At 41.6% G+C, this 13,999-nt stretch overlaps 4 non-coding genes across 4 annotated transcripts; 1 reads left to right on the forward strand and 3 right to left on the reverse strand.

The window, feature by feature from the left end:
- Positions 1 to 3,379: 3,379 nt before the first annotated feature.
- TRNAT-UGU (transfer RNA threonine (anticodon UGU)) lies at positions 3,380 to 3,453 on the reverse strand. The gene has a single exon. It is a non-coding gene; the product is annotated as a tRNA-Thr (tRNA).
- A 2,942-nt stretch (positions 3,454 to 6,395) lies between these two features.
- TRNAL-AAG (transfer RNA leucine (anticodon AAG)) lies at positions 6,396 to 6,477 on the reverse strand. Its single transcript has one exon. It is a non-coding gene; the product is annotated as a tRNA-Leu (tRNA).
- A 1,831-nt stretch (positions 6,478 to 8,308) lies between these two features.
- Positions 8,309 to 8,381, forward strand: TRNAM-CAU (transfer RNA methionine (anticodon CAU)). Its single transcript has one exon. It is a non-coding gene; the product is annotated as a tRNA-Met (tRNA).
- A 2,514-nt stretch (positions 8,382 to 10,895) lies between these two features.
- Positions 10,896 to 10,969, reverse strand: TRNAT-CGU (transfer RNA threonine (anticodon CGU)). The gene has a single exon. It is a non-coding gene; the product is annotated as a tRNA-Thr (tRNA).
- Positions 10,970 to 13,999: the final 3,030 nt, after the last annotated feature.

Here is a 13,999-nt window from a genome sequence, read left to right on the forward strand (position 1 = left end):
ATTTATCCCAGGGATGCAAGGATTCTTCAGTATATGCAAATCAATCAATGTGATACACCATATTAACAAATTGAAGAAGAAAAACCATATGATCATCTCAATAGATGCAGAAAAAGCTTTTGACAAAATTCAACACCCATTTATGATAAAAACTCTCCAGAAAGTGGGCATAGAGGGAACCTACCTCAACATAATAAAGGCCATATATGACAAACCCACAGCAAACATCATTCTCAATGGTGAAAAACTGAAAGCATTTCCTCTAAGATCAGGAACGAGACAAGGATGTCCACTCTCACCACTATTATTCAACATAGTTCTGGAAGTCTTAGCCATGGCAATCAGAGAAGAAAAAGAAATAAAAGGAATACAAATTGGAAAAGAAGAAGTAAAACTGTCACTGTTTGCGGATGACATGATATTATACATAGAGAATCCTAAAACTGCCACCAGAAAACTGCTAGAGCTAATTAATGAATATGGTAAAGTTGCAGGATACAAAATTAATGCACAGAAATCTCTTGCATTCCTATACACTAATGATGAAAAATCTGAAAGAGAAATTATGGAAACACTCCCATTTACCATTGCAACAAAAAGAATAAAATACCTAGGAATAAACCTACCTAGGGAGACAAAAGACCTGTATGCAGAAAACTATAAGACACTGATGAAAGAAATTAAAGATGATACCAACAGATGGAGAGATATACCATGTTCTTGGATTGGAAGAATCAACATTGTGAAAATGACTATACTACCCAAAGCAATCTACAGATTCAATGCAATCCCTATCAAATTACCAATGGCATTTTTTATGGAACTAGAACAAAGCATCTTAAAATTTGTATGGAGACACAAAAGACCCCGAATAGCCAAAGCAGTCTTGAGGGAAAAAAACGGAGCTGGAGGAATCAGACTCCCTGACTTCAGACTATACTACAAAGCTAGAGTAATCAAGACAATATGGTACTGGCACAAAAACAGAAACATAGATCAATGGAACAAGATAGAAAGCCCAGAGATAAACCCTCGCACCTATGGTCAACTAATCTATGACAAAGGAGGCAAAGATATACAATGGAGAAAAGACAGTGTCTTCAATAAGTGGTGCTGGGAAAACTGGACAGCTACATGTAAAAGAATGAAATTAGAATACTCCCTAACACCATACACAAAAATAAACTCAAAATGGATTCGAAACATAAATGTAAGACTGGACACTATAAAACTCTTAGAGGAAAACATAGGAAGAACACTCTTTGACATAAATCACAGCAAGATCTTTTTTGATCCACCTCCTAGAGTAATGGAAATAAAAACAAAAATAAACAAATGGGACCTAATGAAACTTCAAAGCTTTTGCACAGCAAAGGAAACCATAAACAAGACCAAAAGACAACCCTCAGAATGGGAGAAAATATTTGCAAACGAATCAACGGACAAAGGATTAATCTCCAAAATATATAAACAGCTCATTCAGCTCAATATTAAAGAAACAAACACCCCAATCCAAAAATGGGCAGAAGACCTAAATAGACATTTCTCCAAAGAAGACATACAGACGGCCACGAAGCACATGAAAAGATGCTCAACATCACTAATTATTAGAGAAATGCAAATCAAAACTACAATGAGGTATCACCTCACACCAGTTAGAATGGGCATCATCAGAAAATCTACAAACACCAAATGCTGGAGAGGGTGTGGAGAAAAGGGAACCCTCTTGCACTGTTGGTGGGAATGTAAATTGATACAGCCACTATGGAGAACAATATGGAGGTTCCTTAAAAAACTGAAAATAGAATTACCATATGACCCAGCAATCCCACTACTGGGCATATACCCAGAGAAAACCGTAATTCAAAAAGACACATGCACCCGAATGTTCATTGCAGCACTATTTACAATAGCCAGGTCATGGAAGCAACCTAAATGCCCATCAACAGAGGAATGGATAAAGAAGATGTGGTACATATATACAATGGAATATTACTCAGCCATAAAAAGGAACGAAATTGAGTCATTTGTTGAGACGTGGATGGATCTAGAGACTGTCATACAGAGTGAAGTAAGTCAGAAAGAGAAAAACAAATATCGTATATTAACGCATGTATGTGGAACCTAGAAAAATGGTACAGATGAGCCAGTTTGCAGGGCAGAGGTTGAGACACAGATGTAGAGAACGGACATATGGACACCAAGGGGGGAAAACTGCAGTGGGGTGGGGATGGTGTTGTGCTGAATTGGGCTATTGGGATTGACATGTATACACTGATGTGTATAAAATTGATGCCTAATAAGAACCTGCAGTATAAAAAAACAAACAAACAAAACAACTAATACTAAACTTTCATTGGGTTATTTGTATGGACATATGTGAATATAAATGTTTCAGACATTACATGAAATTTCTAAAAATCTTATATGTTCTGGTATAATGTTATAAGTCATAATCCTAGTTACTACCTTAAAATGTATATCTCAGAAATAACTAATTTTCTTGTCAACTGCATTATTATGAACTTTCATCAAATTTTTAACTGTGGTCATTTTTAAGTCTTTTGTCATTTACAGACAGTTCTGTGTGTACTCTGATGCTATTGCAAATATGTTCCTATAAAAGGGTTTCATCTTTAAGAAATTCATGGAAAAGACTCTGACAAGTACAGGTTTCTGGTAACTGACTGTACTGCTGAAGTGAATGAATAAGCAGAACTGAATTTTCAGAACTCTAATGAAAAACTGATGAACTCATAAAAGTGCTAATAAAAGATCAAGATGAAAAAAAATTAATTACATGGGACTGAGTGAACTGATGAGGATGAGTATAATTTTTGTGACTTTCTGTCTGAATTAAAAAAAAAAATCCAACAAGGACTCAGAGGCAAAGAATATACACATCAATTTTCACTGCAAAGTAAAGGAGCTGTTACAGTGGAGGATTACTGGACTGAATGTCAATATTATGACATAGTATGAGTGTGTTTCATGTTTGGTAATTGCAATCATTGTTGCTTTTGTTGTGGTCATCCATGTACAATGCTTGGTGTCAGTCTATTTATCTCTTGTAAAAATAAAATATAGTGTGTGTGTGTGTGTGAAAAAAAAAAAAAAGAGTTGGTACAGTTTTGTTGCCCCCCCCCAACTAAAAAAGAGAGGACAAGGAACTTCAGCAAAGATGAAAAACAGAAGGTCATTTTCTTTCTGTTCCCATAAAGTGACCCACCACCTTTTCCTTAGGAGTGAGAACTTTTGTAGTCACAGCTGTTTTTGAGTGAGTGGATCAGAATTCACAGTACTACTGAGTACTGTGGAGAATTAGTAGTAATGGGGGGTTACTGAAGAATTTGGCTTCCTAGGGAGAAGGAAAAAGCCAAGGCCCCACTGGGACTCGAACCCAGGATCGCCTGTTTACAAGACAGGCGCTTTAACCAACTAAGCCATGGAGCCCACACATGAGCATTCTTTTGTTCTAGATCTGTGCTTACCGTGAGATTAAATATTCCTGACGTAGTTTATGTGATTTAGTGCAGCTTATTGTGAGAAAAGAGACAAACTCCAAGAAGACGTTTTGCTTACTTAGATGCGCTGCAGAGCTAATACAAGCGGGAAAAAGTTTCGGGCAGCTTGAATGTTGGGACCAATAGCACTTCAATTAGTCGAAGGATAACCATCAGTAAAAGTCGAGGCTACTCACTTTTTCCAATTAGGATAAAGTCTTCTAAAAGCAAAATTTGCTGTTACTGCACCTCGTCTTTTGTAACTAAGATTCCTCATTCCAATAAACTAAGTGAGGAACTCTAAAAATGGAACTCCACTAGAAGACTCTTAGACCGCCGGGCTAGAGCACCTAGTGTCCCTACACGTCACTTGCACTTAGCAAGCAGTGACTTGGAGGGGAAGAATCGGGAGCGGAGAAGAGGGGGCTGGGAGTGTAGAGTTCAGCTACACAGTCAGTCACATCGCTCTCAAAATCCTAAAACGCCAATGTCAAGATCGCTGTAAAGACTCCGATCAGACAACCACAGGTGTAGAGCCCCTTGGAGTGGGGGACGGGGAGAGGCGGAATGGTCCCCTGCTGGCCACAAGGTGTTCCCTGGATCCAGGTACAATCCTCCTTAGGTGAAGAGCCTTACGGTTCCAGAGAACCACCCGTTGACCACTCCCTGCCCACCAAGTGCCTGATTTCCAGTGCAATAGGTCGTCAACTCGCAAAGAGGGCAACACCTTCTCCCATCTAACCCGGTTCCTTCACTCCGAGATGACCCGCCCTTTCCCCCCCTGTCGCATCCCCCTGAGGAACGAGCAGAGAGCTAGGTCTGAGGGCGGTCCCTGATCGCAACTGTGGGCCACCTGAACGCCCAGAAGGCTTTACGGGGAGCTGACTGGGGGGATCGTGGTAAGATAAAGCAGGTGACGTTCGCAGATGCGCCTCTGATATTCCCAGGGGTAGGAATCGAAGCTCCTATTTTGTACAAAGAAAGCAGAAAAAGCAAAGTCTATTTAAACCATACGGAATACAGAACTTTCTTAATATTTTTTGGAAATGAGAAAAACGTTTGATTAAAACGTTTGGAGGTAGTGTGGGAGCCTTCTAGGATGCAGCATTGTCTCTAATTTCTTTAGAAACATTGGTTCAAATCCCACCGCCACATCCCAGCCCCCTCAGGTCGGCAAGTGGAACCCCAGTAAACAAGCTCTTCCTTAAAAGCTAACGGAAAATTCACACTTCGGGGAATTAGTTTAGGTGACAAGAGTTCTTTCACCAAGGGCAAGAACCTAAGGGTGTGGGAAACTCTCCTAATCCAGTCCTTTCCTCTTTCCAATTCGTGGAGCTTCTCAGAGACATCCAAACTACAGAACTACAATGAAATAATATTTTCTACCTAACAGACTGGTAAACAAACAAACAGAAATTGTTTGTGGTAGCACTTGAAGACATTGTATGAGTTTCCTGTGGCTTCTGTAACAAATTACCAGAGCTCAGTGGCTTAAAACAACAGAAATTTTTTTTTCCCACAGTTCTAGAGACCAGAAGTTCAAAGTCGGTATCACTGGGCAGAAATCAAGGTGTTGACAGGGTCATACTCCCTTTTGAGGCCGTAGGGGAGAATCTGTCCTTGCCTCTTCCAGCTTCTGGTGGCAGCCAGCCTTCCTTGCTTTGTAGTTGCATTACTCCTATCTTTGCCTCTGTCTGTATTCACGTTGTCTTCTCCTGTTCTGTCTCTGTGTACTCTCCCTATGCTTCTCTCTTGTAAGGACACTTGCAATGGCATTTAAGCTCCACCTGGATAATGCAGGATAAAGTTCCCATTTTGAGATTTTTAACTTAATCTCTTCTGCAAAGACTCCACCTTTTTTTTTTTTTTTTGGCCTTATAAGGTAATATTTACAGCTTCCAGGAATTAGGATGGAGATATCTTTTGGAAGACCATTTTTTAGTCTACCCTGCAGTATTAACGTCTTGATTCCTCCACCCACAAGCAAGAGATTAACTGGTTATAACTTCAGTTTATTTCTCTGTAAAATGGGAATAATAATATGACTTTCTTATATATTACTGAGAATATAATATGACAATGTAAAGAACTATGACAATATCTGGGGCTTAGTAAGAAATAAATGGCTGTTAATTCTCATTGTCACAGGAATGCTCTGTGCTGGTCAGGGTGTCAAGGAAACAGTCCCCTCCTTGGCTCTATAGGAGGATAAATTAGTAACATTTAGGGAAGACTAAGACAAGAACCACCGAAATTACCATCACACATATGATTTGATTTAGCAATTGCACTTTCAGAAAATTCTCTAGTACACACCCTTATGAAATGCAGATATTATTTATTTGAACATTGTTTATATTGTTAAATGTGGCTGGTTAAATTTAAGATATATCCATAACATGGAATACTTTTGAGACAAAAGAAAAAGAAAAGAAGCTCTTTCTATGTTGATATGAAAACCACGGCAAAATACGAGAAGTAATAAAGGCAAGATGCAGTAGAATAGGTTTGAAAAGTGCAAAATGTGAGGAAAATAATAGACTTCTACAGGCTTGCATGCAAAAAGTATACCTTCAAGGTAACTCCAGGCTCTAACATGTTTGCGTGAGGAACCAGAATCCATCCGGTGCTGGGGGGAAATGAAGTGGGATGAGGGTAGACTTTCACTGTGTATCTATTTTAGTAATTTTGAACCATGTGGAAGTCTTATTTATTTCTGTACGAACATTTAAGAAACATTTAAAAGAATTCCCTTCGATCCTAAATCCGGTTCTTCGATACAAACAATTGGCAGTCAGACTTTTTTTTCCCCTTAATTACCCCTGAAGTCGGAAAACAAGGTTCTTCCGGCCTCAAGCAATTGTTCCAAAGAAACGGGTTAAAGAACAGAGCTGGCAGCGGTGGGATTCGAACCCACGCCCCCGAAAAGACTGGAGCCTTAATCCAGCGCCTTAGACCGCTCGGCCACGCTACCACACCATCGAGTTCTTTAAAACTCTCCTTAACACTTTAAAAGACACAAGTCTGTTCTCGCGTGTGTTATTTTTTTTCTACAGCATTTGCCCCCGCCCCCCCCCCCCCGGACAACTGTCATCCCAACTACCAATAAAATCTGCAAATAGATTCCTACTTCGGGAGACACACTTTTGCCTCCTATGCTATGTTTGTGATACTGGAAAGTAAAGGGGGAAGCTGCCAATGCATAATATCCCTCAAACGAAGAAAATCAGTCGTTACAAAAAATGATTAGAAATCACCACCGCCGATGCAGCACCGGAACTCTGAGGACGCAGAAATCAAGAGTCTCCAATTTGTCAACTGCGTTTGGGGGTCAGCAGCGGGAAGTTATTTTTAATGTCCTCACCTAGAAAAAGGAAGCTCCCCTTCCCACTCACTCGGAACTTGAGTCAGGTCAGGGTTTGTATGTCTGTGTGTGATTTCTTATTGAAGGAAACAACTGCGCAAGCAGACCTACTTTTTGCTGAATGTGATCATGGTCTTAATTTACAAAGTTCAGGGAGGGAATTAGTTTGCTTTTGGTGCGGGGCGTCCCATCCTCTCCAGACCCAGAGAGGACGCGTTCTACCTGCTCCAACCCCAGCAACGCGAACTGGGCGAGTCCCTTGGTCTTTTTTCCTCCGGTCTCTGCCTGCAGGCGGCTCATCCTCTCGCTGACCGGCCTGATCCATTATATGCGGCACCGTTTAAGTGAGCCCTAGTTCCACTGTTTCACATCGACTGAGTAGCCACAAGCCTACTGGCAAGTCACTTAAACTTATTGGGTCTTACTTTTCTCATGCGTAAACTGGAGACAATAATAAGACTCGCCTAAAGTGATAGATAGATAGATAGATAGATAGGTAGATAGATAGATGGTCAATACATGTAAGATACATATAAATTGCTTAAAAGAGTGCCTCGCCCATAATAAGCACTTAATACAGTTTGCTATCATCATTTGTATCACTTACTAGTATTCATTGAACAACTTTTTTGTGTGTGTCAAGTGTTCAGTCTTTTAAATAATACTGTGAGATATTATCCCATTTTACAGATAATGAAGTTTTTAAAATTGACATATTCCCAGGAAAACCAAGTGAATTATTTTTCCTAACTTAATAGATGGCACATACAAGATTTACACTTCAGTCCTACAGTTTCAATTTTGGGACCGTTTCTTACTTTGCCGGATTGAAATCCAGTATATTCTTTCTCCATTCTCAATCATCTCACCTCATCTCTTCCACCTTATCTCGCCTCTATTTACATTATTCTGGACTTCTAGCCAGAAGAGAAGGGCCTTCAGGTCATGGTCATGGTCATGGTCATGATCAAAGACATCGATTGTAAGAGGAACACTGGCAGGCAAGGAAGCTCCAGAGCTAGATAAGGAGACAGCAGCTTTGCCCTCAGCAGAGCTAAGCATTTTTGTGTGTCCCTCATTGTTGCAGTCTGGAAATCTTCATGCCTGTGGACCCAGCTCAGGCCCCTCATATCTGTATGTCACTTTCTACACATGTTGTGAAGTGGGGCAGTGTGAAATCTAATGAAGTCTAATGTCTCCCAGCAGTAAGTAGTGTTTAAGGCATAATGGAAAAAAAAAATTCACCATGTGGCATATTTAATCAAGGATAAAATCCTGAAATACTTTTGATCAATCACTGTGACATACTCGGAGCAACGGTAAACATATGCCCTAGCACATACTCTTATTTTGCACTCTATTCGAAAAATATAACTTCCTAGAAAGTTCGTATAAACATGAAAGAGAATCGATAGTTCTACCGAAATCAACATAAGCCAGTGCCTTCTTAGCGCAGTAGGCAGCGCGTCAGTCTCATAATCTGAAGGTCCTGAGTTCGAACCTCAGAGAAGGCAAAAGAGTTTTGTCGCTTCCACATACTCTCGTTTGAGAAAGAAACAGGGTAACAAATAAAATTATCCCACTGATCGAGCTCTGCGGTGTGAAATCTAGATACCAGGACTAACTCCCAGTCAATCTGATGTGATTATACATGGGGCTGTAGTCCTTCAAGAAATTCAGCAGGTTTCTTTGGTACCAGTTTCCTTTGGCAGCAAGACAGTTTTTCAATACGTTGACTACAGTGCACACCCATACCATAAATCTGTATTAACTGTCTATTTGCTGCCCTAGAAAATTAGCAAAAATATACCACCTTAAAATAGCATAAATTTATTATTTATCAGTTCTGGAGGTCAGAAGTCTGAAATGGGCCTTAAGGCGTTAAAATCAAGGTGTGGCAAAGCTGCCTTCTTTCTAGAGGCCCTGGGGAGAAATCATTCCTTGCTTTTTTCCAGCTTGTAGACGATGCCCCTATTCCCTGGCTCATGTTCACATCACTCTGACCTCTGCTTCTGTTGTCTCATCTCCTTCTCCGACTCTGACCCTCCTACCACCCTCTTATAAGGACCTTATGATTACACTGAACCAATCCAAATATCCAAGATAATCTCCCTATCTCGAGATTCTTAACTTAATCACATCCCTTTTGCCTTGCAAGATATCATATTCACAGGTTTTAGAGATTAGGAAAAGGACATCTTAGTCTACCTGCTGGTCCCCAAAGATTCACACTCATCCCACATGGAAAAATATTAACCCCATTCGAATTTCCCCCCAAGTCTTAACTCATTTTCAGCATCAACACATCTAAATCTCATCAGTTCAAAAATTGCAAATATCACCTAAATTTGGAATGAGTGAGGCTCTGTGTATAATCAACTCTGGGCACAATTTTTACTTTATTGATTGCTTATTTATATGCTAGATATCCTTCTAAAATATTTTATGTGTATTTACCCCTCAAGTCCTCCCATTAACTCTATTAGGTAGTCCTATTACTATTTCCGTTTCACACATGAGCACAGTGATGACCATTGAGATAAAGCAATTTGCCAAAGGTCCCTTAGCTAATAAGTGGAGCAGCTGAGGTTTGAATACAGACAGTGTGAACTAGTTCAATAAAGCCCTAATCAAAATGAATGGAGGTGAGATCCAGGCATTGCTGGGAGTCAGTTTTCTGATTATTCAGTATTGCTACTCATGGTTTTTAGAGTAATAATAGTAGCCACTTTGTAACTATTTCTCATTAAAAAGTTAAAAAATAATTTTTTAACATTTGCCAGTGATTTTACCAAGGGACAGGATGACACTCTTTGGTTACTCTGCCTCTACCCTGTGCTCTCCCCATATTCTTTCACTGCTTTATTTTTCTCTGCAGACTTCACCAGTATCTTATATGCTTACTTATTTTACACACTCATTTCTTTATTTTTTGTGTCACCCCCCACCAGAATGTAAGATCCATAAGAGGAGGGCTTTTTGTTAGCTTTGTTCGCTGCTGTATTTCCTGCCCTTAGAAATATGCCTGGGGTGGTTACCAGAGGCGTGGATTGGGGGTGGCGGGCAAAATGAGTGAAGGTGGTTAAAGGTACAAACTTCCACTTATGAGATAAATAAGTCCTGAAGATGTAATGCACACGTTGGTGACTATAGTTAATGATACTGAATTGTATATTTAAAAGTTGCTAAGAGAGTAGATCTTAAAAGTTCCCATAACATGGGGAAAAAAATGTAACTGAAAATAAAAGGAAAGAAAGAAAGAAGAAGAAAGACAGAAATATGCCTGGTACATAAAAGACCAGCAGTTTACGCTGTTGGATTAATTGATGAATGAATAGGAGACAAAAAGACACAGAAGTTCCATAAATCTTTAGGGCTGAAACTCAATTGCTTTAGATATCTGGCAGAATTCTCCAACTTGCTCTTTTCTCACAGCAACTTTGTCCTAGCTCTAGAATGTTTGTGTTTAGGACATTTTTCCTTCCAGCTGATCATCATTCCTGAAGTATTCTAGTGTTTTCCTTAAGAGAAATAACATGGGAATATACTGTTCAAAATGGCAAGCATGCCCCTGCAAACATCCTAATTTTTCTTTATTGCTAGTAGTGGATTCATTGTTCATTAATTTATCTTATTTAATGAAATCAATTTTAGAGCTGGAGATTGTTAGACTCTAGAGAGATTATACATATCTTCCTGTTTGGGTACTTTAAACTGTAACACATTGTAGGTGCTCAAAAACATCTTACCACAGTTCAATGCAAAACCTATTTGAAAAGTGATTGAGGTAAAGTCACATTCAGTATTCTTTGGAGGTGGTTTGCATTTGAATTGTCATCTCCCTAAGAATCTACTTCTCTTCAAAAGTAAGGAATATGAGCAAATTGCAGTCGAATGACTTGTAATGTATCTGATTGAGTTCTAGCGCTGTACGTTTGGTGAGAATTTGTGGGGGATTAGTAGGAAGACAATTAACTCGCCAACATAAAATAAACGTTTAGGAAGAGTTGGCTTCCGGGTAAAACTCAAGGCCCTACTGGGAGTCGAACCCAGGATCTCCTGTTTACGAGACAGGCGCTTTAACCAACTAAGCCATAGAGCCACCTGGAAGGCGAAAGTGGAGCCGAATCTACCCCATTTTATTTCCATTGGGTGAAAGAAATGACTTTACACTGTCCAGTGTTAATCTGTTGCCTTTAGAAAATATGCCAACTCCGGGGAGATGCTTCACTTCCTCAGAACGCACTAGAGACAGAAAAATACGAAAGGAAAAGTAATAGGTAGGTGTAGCGTTAGACAAAGGATTTTACTGTCATCCCAAGGAAAAGCGTTACAGAAAGTCGAGGCTAGGAAATAAGTGGTAAAGACTTTTACAAGGAAATATGTCTTTTAAAAACTATATGTAATCTTTTAAAAACCTTCAAGGATTTGCATGAAATAACTGGCCATATGTGACAAAGTAACTCATTTGAGGTACCTGAAGGTGCCGGATTGGTGAGAGGAGGAACGTGCGTCTCTCGGGTGGAGCCGAGGAGGCTGGGCGTTAAGGCCATCTTCCTTCAGCTACAGGTGTCAGCCCGTTTAGTTTCCCTCCAAACCCCGTGCTGTCATTCTCAAGAGCACGGCCAAGATCTGTTGTAACAACCTTCCACTTGGAGCCGCTCAGGGGGTGTGTGGAGGTGGGAGTGCGGACAGGGAGGCAGGAACCTCTTCAGCTTCCGCCTCAGGAAATTTGGTGAGCATCTGAAAAAATCCAACCAGGAAAAAGGCTGTTTACTTCAGTTCCCCCCACTTTTTTCCTCCTCTGTTCTTCTCGGACTAGGTTTTCACACTCAGGTAGTTCTGAAAATCAGCTCGTAGAAGAGGTAACGCCTTGTCCCCTCTAACCCGGTCCCTGCACCCCACGGTGACCCCCCCTTCCCCGCACCTCCCAGTCGCATCCCCTCGGGGACGAGCAGAGAGCAAGGCTGGTGGCCTCTGGACCACTTCGCGGCTGCGCGCCCCCAGAAGGCCCCGCGTGGGTGGGGGAAGGGCCGTGGGAGTCGGGATGAGTCTGGGGGCCCCCAGGACAGGCGGGAACTGAGACCACTGAGGTGATGGCGGGCAGGGAGGCCGGGACAGGAGAGGGGAGACCCGAGGACCAGTCCAGACTGCGTTCGCAGGGTCAGAACCCGCAGGACCCGGGTGGGTACGAAGACGCGCATCACGGATTCCAGCCCTGAACTTTGGGAATTCAGGCCATAAACATATTCAGCAAAAACGTGGGTCTATCGCACAGATGTTTCTTTCCATATCTTTTACAACAGGGTCTTTATTAAAAGGTCGGGGCTCGAAGTCCAGGTGGTTAGGGATGCGGGGGCAGGGAGTGGGGAGGGGAGTTAGTCTGCTTTCCGGTTGCGGACAAGAAATATAACTTCTCTCCGCCGACGCCTAAACTCAGCCGGCAAATCTGAGACTCATCTCAGGGTCGTCACAGTTCCAAAGCCAGGTCGGCCATGGTTATTTTCAAACGTTTTCTCGATGGTTGATTTTCCTAGACTCTAATGGATTTATTCTCTGTCGACCTCCTCGTTCTCATGAGAGACCGCACCAGAGGCGAAACTCGGGGCTGCTGGGTCCGGGTTGGACGGACAGAGGGGCGACCACCCGAAACCGAATTTTGCTCTTTCTCGGTAGCTGGGAAGACTCATTACAGCGCAGAGAATCAGGGAGGATGGAGCACCTGATACTTGGTGCGTGGGAATCTAGGAATAGTCTGAGCATACAATTTTAACTCTAATTTTGCCTGCTTGAAGGACGTGAAGTTCCCGACGAGTGTCTGTTGAAAGGAAGTAGAGAAGGTAATATACACAAAGTTCACACTGAATTTACTTTCTTTATATGTCTTTTGAGCATTAGAAATAGCTGTAAAGTAATTTGCTTTTTTTTTTCATGTACATAGAGGTAAATTGCCTAAGCGATCCAAAGCGTTGGGGGAGGGCGCTAGTCTCGTGGGGTACGGAGATTCAAATCTCACCCCTGCCAATCATTTTTGTACAGACCTTTCCATAAAGGGGAGAGAGCCCTTCCAGTCGCTTTTTTGGGAGTTGATAATTTGGCAGAGACGTGTTTAGGGAAGAACTTTGTCTTACCATAATAAATTAAGGATAATTAAGGTTCAGTTTTAAAAGATTTTATGTTGTATATGTAACATTTTGACAAGTCCCAAACCTGAAAAAGTGTCAAACAGACCCTCCTTACCCCTCACCACCGTGCCCCCGCTCCCGGTCCCCAGTCTCCCACCTCACCTCCACCTCCCAGAGAGGGAGCCTTACAGCCTTACAAGACAGCTTGTCAGCCTTACAGACACACATACTCATTTTTGTGTTTCCTTCCAAGGACAAGTGCATGCATATAGCATTAACCCACTTTTTACTCAATGAGAGTGTACCAAACACACTCTTGTGCACCTTAATCATTTCTAATATCTTGGAGTGATTCCACAGAGAAACATAAAGAACAGGATTTTTGCTAAAGACAGGCCAAGGTAGAGGACTAGTAGGGAAGAGGGCTCAGAGAAGCCTGACTAAAGTTTGGTCAAAAAGGAAGTCTGCCAGGTAATACACCTTGAATTTGGACCCAGGTGGAAACCACAAAGGTCAGAGACTGAGGAAACAGAAAACCAAGGGGCTGAATTGTCCATGTCAGCCCTGGGGTCCTAGGAACACCTAATGGCTGAGCGGGGGAGGCACTGTAGCCATGGTCATGCAGAGGACATGGTAGCCACATGGAGTACTAGAGAGATTTTCCTCATTCATCCTTTGTCAAAATTTCAATACCTTCTGCTGATTCTCCATTCCCTAGAGCAGTGGCCTTCAAATTTTAGCCTGTACTAGTATCACCTGGAAGGCTTTTTAAAACACAGATTGCTGTTCCCACCCACACCCCGGCATCCTCACCCTCCCCAACCCTCGTTTATGATTCAGTAAGTCTGAAAGTGATCTAAAAACTGCATTTCTAACAGGTTCTCAAGGGACTCTGTTGGCTGCTGGTCAGAGGACCATGCTTTGAGAATCAACTCCCTAGAGATAGAAGGCAAGAAAGAGAAAATGTTGACTGAGTGAGGACCTCTATTGGGGATTCCTCTGAATAA

Source organism: Balaenoptera ricei, chromosome 11, assembly GCF_028023285.1.
Source record: "Balaenoptera ricei isolate mBalRic1 chromosome 11, mBalRic1.hap2, whole genome shotgun sequence".
NCBI classification, from domain to species: domain Eukaryota; kingdom Metazoa; phylum Chordata; class Mammalia; order Artiodactyla; family Balaenopteridae; genus Balaenoptera; species Balaenoptera ricei.